Source organism: Marmota monax, unplaced genomic scaffold (genome assembly GCF_021218885.2).
Source record: "Marmota monax isolate L192 unplaced genomic scaffold, Marmota_monax_Labrador192_F-V1.1 WCK01_AAM20220418_F8-fsc00001, whole genome shotgun sequence".
NCBI lineage: Eukaryota > Metazoa > Chordata > Mammalia > Rodentia > Sciuridae > Marmota > Marmota monax.
Genome location: NW_026693777.1, coordinates 35,736,127 through 35,750,872, shown reverse-complemented (window position 1 = coordinate 35,750,872; position 14,746 = coordinate 35,736,127). Strand labels below are relative to the sequence as shown.

General features: G+C 35.5%; 1 protein-coding gene across 5 annotated transcripts in view; it reads right to left on the bottom strand.

Annotated features, from left to right (window-relative positions):
- The window catches only part of Slc12a6 (solute carrier family 12 member 6), a 96,997-nt gene that overhangs the window by 80,396 nt on the left and 1,855 nt on the right, over positions 1-14,746 (bottom strand). The gene's annotated exons all lie outside the window — the stretch shown is intronic.

The window sequence follows — 14,746 nt, the reverse complement described above, 5'->3', positions numbered from 1 at the left end:
GACTCCTGGAGTGACAGTAAATTCTACATCTTGATAGGGTTTAGGGTTTCACAGGTGCATACATTTGTCAAACTCAGCCATTATTCACTTAGAATTTTGCACTGCATGGTATAAGAAGTTTACCTCAAAAGAAAACAAGTTGCAAGCAAATTCTGAGTTCTAATAAATAATATGCATTTTGAAGTACTTGGGGGAAATGAACTGATACCTGCAATTTACACTGAAATACATATAATAGGATATATGGATAGATATGTGAAAGGACAAATATAATAAAATGTTAATGATCAGCCAGGCTCAGTGGTGCACGCCTGTAATCCCAGCAGCACTGGTAGGCTGAGGCAGGAGTACCTCAAGTTCAAGGCCAGCCTCAGCAATTTAGCCAGACCCTGTCTTAAAATTAAAAATGGGCTGGGGATGTTGCCAAGTGATAGAGCACCCCTAGGGTCAATCACCAGTACCAAAAAATAAATACTACAGATAGAACTGGGTGATGAGTGTATGAATGTTCACTATAAACTTTTATGTTTGAAGTCATATAAAATGTTGAAAAAAATGCAATGAACTGACTCCACTATGAAAATGAATAAGCAAGTTATAGATTGGAAGAAAATATTCACAAAACATATTTGATAAAAGAATTGTATGTAAAACATACAAAAATCCCTTATGACTTAATCATAAAAAACACAAAATGGGTAATGGTTTTAAATAGACAATTGTTAAAGGAAGAGATACAAATGGCTTATAAGCACTTGAAAAGGTGCTCAACATCACTGACCATCAGGAAAATACAAATTAAAACCTACAATATAAAGACTATTGGCAAAGATGTAGAACAAACCTTATAGGGGAAATAAAATAGCAGAACCACTTTGGAAAAAATTCTGTCTTTTTAAAAAATAAATCTAAAACATGCATCTACCCTATGACCTAGTCCTTCCTCTTGATATTTTTAACCAAGAGAAAGAAAAGCATAAGTCTACCGAAAACATTCAAACAAGTATTTATATAGCAACTTTATTTATAATAGCCCAAACAGGAACTAGCCTAAGTCTCTAACAATATAGGATAAACAACTATAGTATATTCAGACAATTGACTCAACAAACAAAAACTACAGAAACAATCAACATCATCAATGACTCTTAAAACATTATGCATTATAAATTATATATTACATTCTTCATGTGCATACTACAATGGTTAGTGGTGAAATATCCTAATGTCTCCAACTTAACTTTGAAATGCTTCAAAAATAGATTAATGGAGAGATAAATATGGAATAAAACACATAGAAAACTGTTAATTGAAGCAGATAGGAGATAAAAATTAATGAATTCACAAAACAATTCTTTCAAATTTTCTGCACATTTGAAAACTTCCATAATAAAATGTTGGAAAAAAATACTATAAAAATGAAATTCTTTGAAACCTAAAGATCTTCAGGCCTCAGTATAAAGAAAGGCACTTCAGGGTCAAATTCCATTTCACATAAAAGTTAGGAAGCTGCACAAATCTTTTCTTATACTTTGAGTTTAAAGTCTTGAATTGAAGTGAGTCATCACACAGGTTTAAAATATTTACGCTGTCACATTAAAAAATGTTTTTTTTTTTTTTTTTTTAAATACTGGAAATTGAACCCAGTGGTACTCTATGACTGAGCCATATGCCCAACCTTTTTTATTTTTTATTTATTTATTTTGGGTACCAGGGATTGAACTCACACTGAGCCACATCCCCAGACCTATTTTGTATTTTATTTAGAGACAGGGTCTCACTGAGTTGCTTAGCACCTCCCCATTGCTGAGGCTGGCTTTGAACTCGAAATCCTCCTGTCTCAGCCTCCTGAGCCGCTGGGATTACAGGTATGTGCCACTTTGCCCAGCTACCCTTTTTATTTTAAGACAGAGTCTTGCTAAATTGCCCAGACTGGTCTTGAACCTGTGATCCTCTTGCCTCAGCCTCCTATGTAGCTGGGATTACAGGAGTGATCCAACACAACTCATTAAATATATGGTGTTTTAAAATACTAAGGCATAAAGAAAGGCCAGAACAGGGCAAAAGGGTTTAATATATTAGACCAAATAGTATACACATTTATTTTGCTAACTAGTTTCAATAAATTTGTGATAACCAGTATTGTTTTATTCAACCCATTTAATTAAAAATAAAGACAAGTTAAATAGAGTAAAAAAGATTGAAACAAGGGTAAGTCAGTGAAAATTTATTTTCAATATAATAATTAGCTACTTTTTTTGGGAGGCGGTACTAGGGATTGAACACGGGGGCACTTAACCACTAACCATGTCCCCAACCCTTTCTATTTTTTATTTTGATACAGGGTCTCCCTAAATTGCTGAAGTTGGTTTTCAACTTATGAGCCTCCTACCCCACCCTCCTGAACCCCTGGGATTATAAGCATGGGCCATCATGCCCAGCTCTGTTAAATTTTTACACATTGTTATTCTTTATCCTGAGAAATCACTCAGGTTCAGACCAAACCCTATGCATTTTTTCCTCTTATTCTTGGAAACTGAGAACTATTACTATACAACTGAAAGCTAAAAAAATAATCTAGAACCATATAATCTTTTTTAAAATTTTTTTTAATTTTTTGGTACTGTCCCTTAAACCCAGGGACACTTTACCACTGAGCTACATCTCCAGCCCTCTTTATTTTTTGACACAGGGTCTCACTAAATTGCTTAGGACCTCAGGCCTGGCCTCAAACTTGCAATCCTCCTGCTTTAGGCTCCCGACTTGCTAGGATTATAGGCATGCACCACTGCACCTGGCTAGAACCATATAATCTTATTGCTGAAATGGTTCTTAAAAATTACCCAGTAACTGGGCTGCTGATGTAGCGAAGTGGTAGAGCACTTGCCTAGCACATGTGAGGCACTGGGTTTGATCCTCAGTACCAAATAAAAATAAATAAAGGTATTGTGTCCATCTACAACAACAAAAATTTTAAAAATTATCCAGTAACTATTCACAATGAATCCCTGATGCAAGAAAACTTCTGTAATAAGTGAGTACTAAGCAAAACACCTGGAAATAAAAGCTACATGTATTTAGAAAATATGAGTTGTGACAGACATTGTTCTGTTCATTCTTGAGAATATCCTATATGATGTTGAAGCTGGGCACAGTGGCACAAGACTGCGATCTCAGTGTCTTGGGAGGCTAAAGCAGGAGGAGGGCAAATTTGAGGCCAGCCTCAGCAACTTAGCAAGACTCTGTCTCAAAAGGAAAAATAAAAAGTGCTGGGAATGTAGCTTAGTGGTTAAGTGCCTCTGGGTTCAATCCCTGGTACCAAAACAAACAAACAAACAAAAAAGGGGGGGGTCTAATGTTAAAAATTTTGTTAATATGTAATAGCATTCATTATAAAAATAAACATGGAATTAAATTTTACCAAAGGTATCAGGATATTATTTTAAAAATGGACAAGTATATAAAACCAGGACTATAAGTACAATACACTATAAGCAAAGAAAGAAAAATAAGGAAAAAAAAAGATTTACGGATGTTTGGGTCAAAACATAACTCTTCATTAACTTTAGGACAGAAACAATGTAACTAAATCACTAGTTGTCCTTGTAACTCAGTACTAATACTCTGCCCTAGGCATTTGCACATCATTTGTATAAATGACAACGAAATATACATCTTTAGCCAGATTTCTTTTGAGAAACAAAGAACCAGAGTTTACCAGGGAACATGTCACTATCTTTTCCTTTAAATTTTCCTCTAATGCTTCGAATGCCAGGCAAAATAATAGCAAACATGTCCTCAGAGTATAACAATTACATTTTTTTCTTAGAATGGCTTTTTATTTTTTAATTCATTTTTTAAAAAATAAATGACAGTGGAATGCGTTACAATTCATATTACACATATAAAGCACAATTTTTCATATCTCTGGTTGTATATAAAAATTGTATTTGTTTTAATGCTGCTTCTCTGCTATACAACTGTAGTTGAATAACTGAGTTCGATAAGATTAACCACTAAGAAAAAACATACTATTAGAATCACACTTGCCCAGTCTCAAATCATTACTCTTTGATATATTACTTTTACAACCTTGGGCAGGTTACTTAACTGTTGACTGTTTTCTCCTGGATAGAAAAATTTCAACTTAGTACAGAAAATAATGACTTGTAGGGCTGGGGGCATAGCCTGGTGGCAAAGCACTTGCCCAGTATGTGTGAGGTCCCAGGTGTAAACCAACAGTGCAAAAACAAACAAAATAAGATACTGACTTGCATTCAAGTGGACAAGTATCAAAATTGATGATTTTTCAAGATGGGGGAAAAATTAACTTCCTCTACTAGGGAGGAATTTTTTTTTTTTTTAAATTTCCTACTGATTCTTAAAATTTTTATTTGGAATGTAGCACACTGCTAAACTAGGAAAAAATTTATCAACCCAGCATAATCTTTTGAATGCTTCCTGGTATAATTAGCTAATCGTGAAAATAAGTATTATTTTTGTCTGGAAAAAAAAAATAGGAACCCAAAAGAGTGTAGCACAGAGGTGTAGCACTTGCCTAATAATGTGTGTGAAGCCTTAGGATCAATGCCCAGTACCGCAAAAAAAAAAAAAAAAAAAAAAAAAACAAAGTTTAAATATAGCTAATGCAAATAAGCTCAAAATAAAATAAAGGGAAATTTTAAATTGGATTCAATTTCTCATAGCTCCTCAAAGTGAAAATGTACAAACGTATTCAAGAGTTTTTACTTATTATTTGGGCATGTGCACCTGTAATCCCAGTGCGAGTCCAGTTGATGCAGAAGGATGGAGTTCAAGGTCAACTTCAACAACTTAGTGAGGCTCTATCTTAACACTTAAAAATGTTGATACAGGAACTATGTAATGTTTTGAACAGCCAACAATAAAAAATTAAAAAAAAATGTTGATATAGGGATGTAGCTCAGTGGTTAATTGCCCCTGGGTTCAACACCCAGTACCAAAAAAAAAAAGAGAGAAAGAAAAAGAGAAAGAGAGAGAGAAAGAGAGAGAGAGAGAGAGAGAGAGAGAGAGAGAGAGAGAGAGAGTTTTTACTTATTAGTGTTTTTTCTCTTTTTCATAAACTAGTAATATGAATAATAAGTAGTCTTACCTCAGAGTGAAAAATAGACCTGTCAAAATGGGAGACACTCAAGTACCATTTAGCCAAAAACTAAAGGTACATACCAAAACTTAACAAAAACTGCCACTGATTACTTTACCAAGTGAGTATGGATGCTATCAGCTGAATTTCTGAAGACCAGTAGAAACAACAAGGAACTAAAGGCAGTGATGCACACAGGTAATCCCAGGGACTCTGGAGGTTGTGAGGCAGGAGGATTATAAATTTGAGGCCAGCCTCAGCAATTTAGCAAGGACTTAGATAACTCAGTGAGACCCTGTCTCAAAATAAAAAGTAAAAAGGGCTGGGGACTTAGCTCAGTGGTAGAGTGCTTTTGGTTCAATCTCCTGTACCAAAACCAAACCAAACCAAATAAAAACCTAACAACAATGACAAAAAAACAGTAACCAGGACTAGCAATGCAGTAATAAAAATGCAAACCAAAAGGTGCCACTGATTAATTTAACAAGGAAACTGAAGACTGAAACCAGCTAGCTCTGGGCTAAAATGACAGGAATATTTAAATAAGGGAGGGGGGCTAAATTAGGATTGAAACCTAAATATACCTACCATATATTAATACATTTTTTGCTTTGTTTCTATGCTTTTCAACTACAAAAGCTTCCATTTTTAGTTAAGATGTCTATGGTAACAAAACTTCAGGTTTTACATAGCTTCTCAGACTAATTTATTTAGATTATTGACGTGCTTCTGAAATCCTGTGAACTGTAGGTTTTTCCACTAATTTGAGTAATTAAAAAAAAATTCTTCAGCTGAGTGTGACAGCACATTCCTTTAAACCCAGCAACTTAGGAGGCTGAAGCAAGAGGATCACAAATTTCAGGCCAGCATGGGCGATTTAGCAAGATACTGTCTCAAAAAAGCTCGGTAGTTCAACCCAGTGCCACCTTGCCCCCATAAATAAATAAGAAATAAATTCTTGGGCTGGGGATGTGGCTCAAGCAGTAGCGCGCTCGCCTGGCATGCGCGGGACGCTGGGTTGGATCCTCAGCACCACACACAAATAAAATGAAGATGTTGTGTCTGCTGAAAACTGAAAAATAAATGTTAAAAACTTCTCTCTCTCTTAAAAAAAAAAAAAAAAGAAAGAAAGAAAGAAATTCTTCAAAAGTAAAATGTGGGTCTGGGGATGTCTCAGTGGTAGTACTGCTTCCCTAGCATGCCTGAGACCATAGAGTTTATCCCCAGCTCTCTAGCTCTGTCAAAATAAATAAATAAATATTAAAAAATAGTAAAATGTACCTGAGTATGTACACCTTAGAGCTAAGCAAATATTAAAATATTTTCGTTTAATCAACCATTGAACTTCTGCAGTTAGCCAAAGTGCTGTGTTTATATATCTGTATGTGCTGTACATTTTACAATTTTGTGTTCATACCTTCAAATATAATTGCTGAGATTCTACAAAACACACTCTAAGTACTAATCAAAGCTTTTGTTTTTGTTTTGTCTTTCTGGTACCAGAGATTGAACCCAGGGATACTTAACCACTGAGCTACATCCCCAGCCTGTTTTTTATATATATTTTTTAGAGAAAGTGTTTCAATGTGTTGCTTAGGGTAGCTTTGAATTTGGGATTATCCTGCCTCAGCCTCCTGATCCACTGGGATTACAGGTGTGCACCATCACACCTGCCTTAATAAAATTTTAATAGAGATTATGTTCTTCTTTTTCCATTTATATGTAATTTATAAAATGTAATTAAAATGATATTTTTTAACAGTCACAAAACAAAATGCTTTCATAATTCCTACAATATAGTTCTCCAAACTTTCAAACCTACTGTAAGAAACACAAATTACCAAAGACTTAAACACATATAATTTGCATTATTCTTAAACAATAAGCCCACCAGATACAGCTGTGCACAAAGGCAGTGGCCAAAAGGGAGGAAGACTGAAATTCAGCTTGCCCTTTTCCAGTGAAGCAATGAGCTTAAAGTTCTTGGCAATCCAGAGGTATTTATTAGGCCCAAAGGGCAAAAGGAGAAACAGACAGGATGCAAAAGTTTAGAGCAAAATATTCTCCTCATAGAGCTGGGGATATAGCTCAGCTGGAAGACTGCTTGCCTTTCATGTGCAAGGCCCTGGGTTCAATCCCTAGTACCACACACACAAAAATAATAATAATATTGTCTTCATAGATCATGACAAGTTGCCTTAAACTTCAGCATTAGAAGCATTCCCCTTGGAGTCAGGCATGGTGGCGCCTGCCTGAAATTCCAGCAACTTGAGAAACCGAGGCAGGAGGATGGTAAATTCAAAGCCAGTCTCAGCAATTTAGCAATTGCAAGCCTCAGCCTTTGGAGTGGCTGGGATTACAGGTATGTACATCATGCCTGGCCTTAAAGTTTTTATTATAGACATTTTCAAACAAAATAAAAATTGAGAAAATAGTAAAAGCTTTTACTCCATTTCAACAAATTATAAATATTCGCTCATCTTATTTTGTCTGTCTATCCCCAACTTTTTTGAGGGGATGGGAAGTGAAGGAGCCAGAGGAAAGGCAGCTGGAGTATATTTTATTTCACATGTAAAGACTTAATATGTATCTGTACAGGTGAGGGCTTTACATTACCACAGTGTCATAAACCTAAGAAAATGAACAATAATTCCTTAATATTATTTAATACCATGTATATATTTACACTTCTTAAACTCAAATGTCTTTTTTTTTTTTTTTTTTTGAGTATCAGGTATTGAACTCAGGGGCACTCAACCACTGAGCCACATCTCTAGCCCTATTCTGTATTTTATTTGGAGGCAGGATTTCACTGAGTTGCTTGGCGCCTTGCTACTCACAATCCTCCTGCCTCAGCCTCCTGAGCTACTGGGATCATAGGCATGCACTACTGTGCCTGGCTCCAAAAATGTCTTTTTAAAGTTGTTGTCCATTCACACAAGGATCCAAAACAAATCCACACACTGCATTTGGTTGATGGCCTCTTTTTATCTGTAATAGTATTCTCTCTCTTCTCATCACATCTTCCACCCCATGCCACTTACTTGTTGAAAAATCTAGTTATTTAATAAAATCTCCCAATTTCTGGATTTGGTTGATTGATTCCTGAGGTGTATTAGTATATTATAAATTTCTTTTGGGAGTAAGCTGTACCCAATTTAACTTTGCAATCAGTCAATTCATCAATTATAGTCCATCCATCCCCTCCCTGTGGGCTGTCTTGAGAACTCTGTTGGCTTCCTGGTATGGGATCAATGTATTAACAAGGACATTCTTGCCTGGTGGCACATTCCTGTAATCCCAGAGGCTCAGGGGGCTGAGGCAAGAGTTCACAAATTTGAAACCAGCCTCAGCAATTTAGTGAGACTCTAAGCATCTTTGTGAAACCCTGTCTCAAAAATAAAAAGAGCTGGGGATGTGGTTCAGTGGTTAAGCACCCTTGGGTTCAATCCCTGGTACCAAAAAAAAAAAAAAAAAAAAAAAAAAAAAAAAAAACAACCCACAAACCCAAAGAAGACATTTTTGTTTTCATTTTTTGCAATACTGGAGATTGAACTTGGGTGCTTTTCTCACTGAGCTACATCCCTAGCCCTTCTTATTTATGGCCCCCCCAATCTGTTGAGATTGGCCTCAAACTTTTGATCCTCCTGCCTCTCAGCCTTACAAACCCTTGGGATTACAGTCATGCATCACTGTGCCCAGCAAAGACAGACATTCTTTAAGCAAAAAGAGGCACTATGCATGTTATATGCCATATGGATATGTCACAATGAAACCTCTTGATTTGTACAATTAATTTGTGCCAATAATTACAATTGCAAAATCTTTGTAAAAATAAAAAAGTATAATCACTGGCTATCAAGTATAGAGAAGAGTAAGAAAAAATTTGTGGAATATAACTGAAATGTTTTGGATAAATGATACTGAAAAACTCCCCCTACCCTTATTTTTAAATCAGAGGATGCTATCAGTTAAGCTAAGGTACCAAATAAATGTGTTTTTATAAAGCTACATATCTTACACAATGTAACAGTTCAATATTAGAGAGCCAAAACATAAATAGCATTAAAAATACAATATAAAAAGTATGTTTAAGAAAAGCGCAGTAGTCACCAGTGATTGGCAATATAAAATATTCACTTATTTTGGTTTGGGACAAAAAAGAATACTAAAAACTTAGAAGTTCATTTGAAAAGTATATTTTATAAAAGTGGTTGGTATTTTGAGATCATGTTCTTATGAAAAGCAAAATACATAGCTTTTCAAGTTTCTTAGTCAAACAATCTGCTTTAACTCTAGCATGAGAGGGTAAGACTTACTGATAACATTATAGAATAGGTAGATCAATAGAACAGGCTAAACTTTCATGTGAAACGTCATGGCTATGAGGGCAGATATTCTGTTAAGACCTACCTACATTTAAAGAAAAAAGCCTGCTGTAAACTAACCAACGGGGGAATTTCTGCTCATCCTTCAAAGCCCAACTCAGCTGGAAAAGTTTTTCCTATGCATGTAGCATTAATCACTCTTCCATTTTAAGCTGTGGACAACACTGACTTCATTCAATTCATTTGAAGAGATTAAAAAAAAAAAAACAAAACTGATGAGGACTGGGGTTGTGGCTCAGTGGCAGAGTGCTTGCCTCATAAGTATGAGGCACTGGGTTTGATCCTCAGCACCACATAAAGAATAAATAAATAAAATAAAGGTATTGTGTCCATCTACAACTAAAAAAATATTTTAAAAAACTGATGAAAGTAAATCAGAATCTATGAGGATGGCACCAGAATAGAGGGTTTTTTTTTAAAAAGCTCTCTAGAAGCCAGGTGTAGTATGGGTATACTTCTGTAACCACAGCTACTCGAGAGGCTGAGGCAGTAAGATCATGAATTTGAGGCCAACCTCAGCAACTTAGTGAGACCCTGGATCAAAAAATAAAAGAGGGGCTGGGGTGGTGGCTCAGTGGTAGAGTGCTCGCCTAGCATGCATGAGGCACTGGGTTCAATCCTTGGTGCCACATAAAAACAAACTAATGTATCCACCTAAAACTAACGATAAATAAATATTTAAAAAATAAAAAATAAAAGAAACAGATTATTCCACCTGGATCTGGTGGCACATGCCTGTAATCCCAGCATTTTAGGAGGCTGAGGCAGGAAGATCACAAGTTCAAAGTCAGCCTTGGCAACTTATCGAGGCCCTAAGCAACTCAGTGAGACTCGGTGAGTTGAATACAAAAAGGGCTGGGGATGTGACTCAGTGGTTGAGTGCCCCTGAGTTCAATGCCTGGCACTGCCCCGCCAAAAGATTATTCCAATAAAAAGCTCTCTACATTATTTCTATATACAGCCTGATGAAACATCTACTCTGCTGTCATACACACCTTTAATTTGCCTTTAACACAGTGTATTTTTGTCTCTTTTTTGTTTGGAAGCTCCTCAACTCAACATTTACTGAATATAAATTATGCGGGGCACCACACATTATACTAGGTGCAAATAAATAATTCCGTGTCCCTGTCCTTAAAACCTTACAGTTTGGTTGAGAAAGATAATCTGAAAATAATAACAACAAAGTGAAGTGATATAGGTACTATAGTGTCTCAGGGACACTAAGACTCAATTTATTCTTTCTAGGTATGGTATTGAATCAGAACTTATAGAAGGGACTTACAGAAATATTTTTGCATCTCTAAAATCCCTCAAAAATACTTGGTAAGGGCCATCTGCAAAGGTGGCATATTTAGATCTCCTTGACTCATCTGGCTTTTATTTCTATCCATTTCAAGACTCTACTCCCAAGTCTGCTTACTAGATCATGTTAACATAGGAAATGCTCTACCTCAAACTGTTCACTCTAATATTCAACCCATGACCACAATATTTAATCTTTTTACATTTTTCACCATAATTTTACCTCATCAAATCCTCCACTTTATCTCAGTTCATTTTCATTTATTGTATTTTTGCATATTTCTATTGTTGTAATTATCCAGCATTCATTATTATATAAAAATGTGTCTGCTTTTTCTATTAGATATAACTTTCTTTAGAACAGATAATAGATTTTCTTTCTCAGTCCTGCATCCTTAACATCCAGCACAGTGCCTGACCCAGAAATACTCAATAAATGTTTAGTGAAGGAATAGAGTGTTCTGGTCATTTTTGCCACTACATTATGAGCTCCCCAAGACAGAAACTGTATTACCTGCATACTACCTATAATTCACACCAGAGTGCCTCACACACATCAAAAGCTCAGGTAGTATTTATTGAATTAGGGCCTTTATAAGATTTTAAATGTTCCCTGATTTTCAGTATTATTACTTTCACAATAATTTAAGTTAACCACATGGTTATTAAGCAAATGTAAAAAGTTTATCACAAGAGACAGAAAGGCAAAATAATTTATGAAAGAGCACTATGTAAAGTCAGGAGGCCTGGGGGCTGAAGGTGTAGCTTAGTGGTAGAGTGCTTGCTTAGCATCCATGAGGTGCTGGGTTCCATTCCCAGCAAAACACACATGCAGTTAGGAGGCCTGTACTTCAACTTTACCTTTGCTACTAACCATGTGATCTTCAAATAACCATCTCTGAAAGTCTTAATTTTCTTCTATATTAAAAAAAGGGTTGATCAGAATTAAGAGTCTAGATCATCATCTCCAACTTGCTAAAAAACCTGTTATACAAGTAAAATATACAATATAAAAATTGAGCCAGGCTAGGCACAGTGGTACACACCTGTAATTCCTAAGACTCAGGAGGCTGAGGCAGGAGGATCACAAATTCAAAACCAGCTCAGTAACTTAGTGAGACCCTAAGCAACTTAGTGAAACCCTGTCTCAAAAACAAAAAATAAAAAGGGCTGGGGATGTGATTCAGTTGTTAAGTGCCTATGGGTTCAATCTCTGGTACAAAAAAAAAAAAAAAAAAAATTGAGCTGGGTGTGGTGGCACAGACCTATAATCCCAGCAACTTGGGAGGCAGTGGTAGGAGGATAAGTTCAAAGCCAGCCTCAGCAACTTAGTGAGACCCTAAGTAATATAGTGAGACTCTGTCTCAAAATAAAGGTAATAAATAAAAAAGGGCTGGTGGCTCAGTGGTTAAGTGCACCAGGGTTTAATTCCTGGTGTGTACACACACAGGCACATATAAAAATTGTACATGCCTTTGTGAATTGTTTAGGTTAAAAAAAAATTCCACTTTCAACTCTGTTTTCATAACTCATTTCCCAGAGAATCCACTCTCGAGTGTATCTCTAAGGCATTCTTTATGCATAAGCTAATGCAGTACTGCATCAAGATTCTTGATTATACCAAGTGGACAGGTCTATAAACTCTCATAGAAACTTGCCAAAATGAAAGAAAAACTATAAATTCTTTGATTATCTATTCAGAAGGACAAGAGTAGAAAATTAAAACAAAGTATTTAAAATTTTATGTGTCACACTGTATTTATGTAATATGTAAATAAAAGGCATATAATGAGAAAACAAACTAAAGGATGTTTGATCCAGTGGTAGAGCACTTGCTTAGAATGCTCAAGGCCCTTGAGCACCACCAAAAGAAAGAAAGAAAAAACAAAAGATGAAAGAAAAACAAAAGACAAGAAAAAGATTCCAGATATAAAGTTCCTTTACAGGAAGAAATGTAGAAGGCATGGGAACTGTGGGTAAAGGAGAATCATATTGATGTTACAACCACCAGATAATACAAAAAGAGCCATAAAATTCACAAATTGTAAATAAAATAGCAAACACACGTTTTAAAAACACAGAGCTTAAGGTTAGAACCAATTGTACAAAAGGAGGTAGCTGTTTTCCTATACTAAATTCAGTCCAGAGACAAATATGGATTAACATTAGGTCCTCAAGTCTCTTGATAACAGCATCCTCTGAAGATCTACATCTAAATCTAACCAGACAAAAGTGAAATAATTATATTTCCAACCAGCTGCCTCTAATAGTGGTGAAAATATATCACAAGATGATAGTTATCCTGATAATTTTTTAAACTTTAATTTCTGTACCCACATAAACAACATAGATTTCATCTAGACAGGTCCCCAGTTTTACCTGAAGAGTGTAAGACTAAACTGCTCTAGACTGCAAGGAATGCTTAAAAGATAACAGGAGCCTGGAGAAGGATCCTCTTCTGTATGTCTAACACATTATTCAAAGAGTCCACTTTTTAAAAAAAGAGTAAAAATACAATTCTATAACATGTAAATTACAAGTCTAACAACATTCAACCATAAATTACCTAATGATAATTATGATATAAACAATTAACACTGTTATAGTCTCTACTTGGTCTTTACCTGGTCTTTTTATCCTGATATGATGAATAAAAACTAAAAGTACAATTTAGAATTATTTGGAGAGAGAGAGGAAATGATAAATTATTTTTTATTCCATAATATAATTTTAACACAGTGTACATATAATTGAGTAAGGTTTGTCAAGAAGTTGAAGAGAGTTAAGTCCAGGAATCAACCTGTAGTATTTTCATAAAAGAAGAAATGAGTGGGCTGGGGTTGTGGCTCAGTGGTAGAGTGCTTGCCTACCATGTGTGAGGCACTGGGTTTGATTCTCAGACACAGCATATAAGTAAATGAATAAAATAAAGGTCTATCAAAATCTAAAAAAAAAAAAAAAAAAAAAAAGAAATGAGTGAATTCTAGAACTACAAGCTTTACCAAATCTACCTTATTTTTAGAAATTAGACACACATACAGAATTAAGGAACTAAACTCATTCTGGTTTCCTGAACTCTTTAGGTTAGGAGGAACAATATTTTCTGACACCAGAAAATGTTATGTCACCCTTACTTTCATAAGTCAGTGGCTGAAGGTATGGTTTTCAAATTTGAGTAGAATATCCTTTTGTTTTTTTGTTTGTTTACTTTTGGGTACCAGGGATTGAATTCAGGGGCACTTAACCACTGAGCCACATCCCTAGCCTTTTTTGTTTTTCATTTTGAGACAGGGTCTCCCTAAATTTCTTAGGGCCTTGAGAAACTGCTGAGGCTGGCTTTGAACTCGTAATCCTCCTGCCTCTGCCTCCAGAATTGCTGGGATTATAGGCATATGCTACCTTGCTTGTCCAGTCTTCAATTCTTAAGGGAAAAACCTATTACTAGAAAGATTATGTTAGAATACAATATAAAACTGAGTATAATAGCAGTGTAGCAGTTTCAACTTATTTACTTTGGAGTCTGAAAAGTGTTATGATCACTCCATTCCCACTAAATCAAATGAAAATTTCCAAGTTAGCTGACAGGCTGGTTTAAGAAGCTAAAATTTTGCAATGGTCAACATGACCCAGAGGTAGATTGTGTGCTACTTTCTGACTACAAAGGCTCAATTCAGTACTCAGGACATTTCATCTCAAGCGCAAAGTGACAAAAATCAAGTGGGAATCTAAAAGCCTCCTTAGAACTTCTTCATTTGGCAGTGACAGGACATCAGATATTTTCACTACTGCCCTGAGTGACCTTAGCTACTTGAACCACTGTCTGTATAAAAACATAAGTTTGAAAAAAGGAATTCTGTGATGCCCATATTAAATTTTTGAAAGAAAGCCACTAAGATATGATCAATAATTACTCCTTGTAATTGACCTTAAA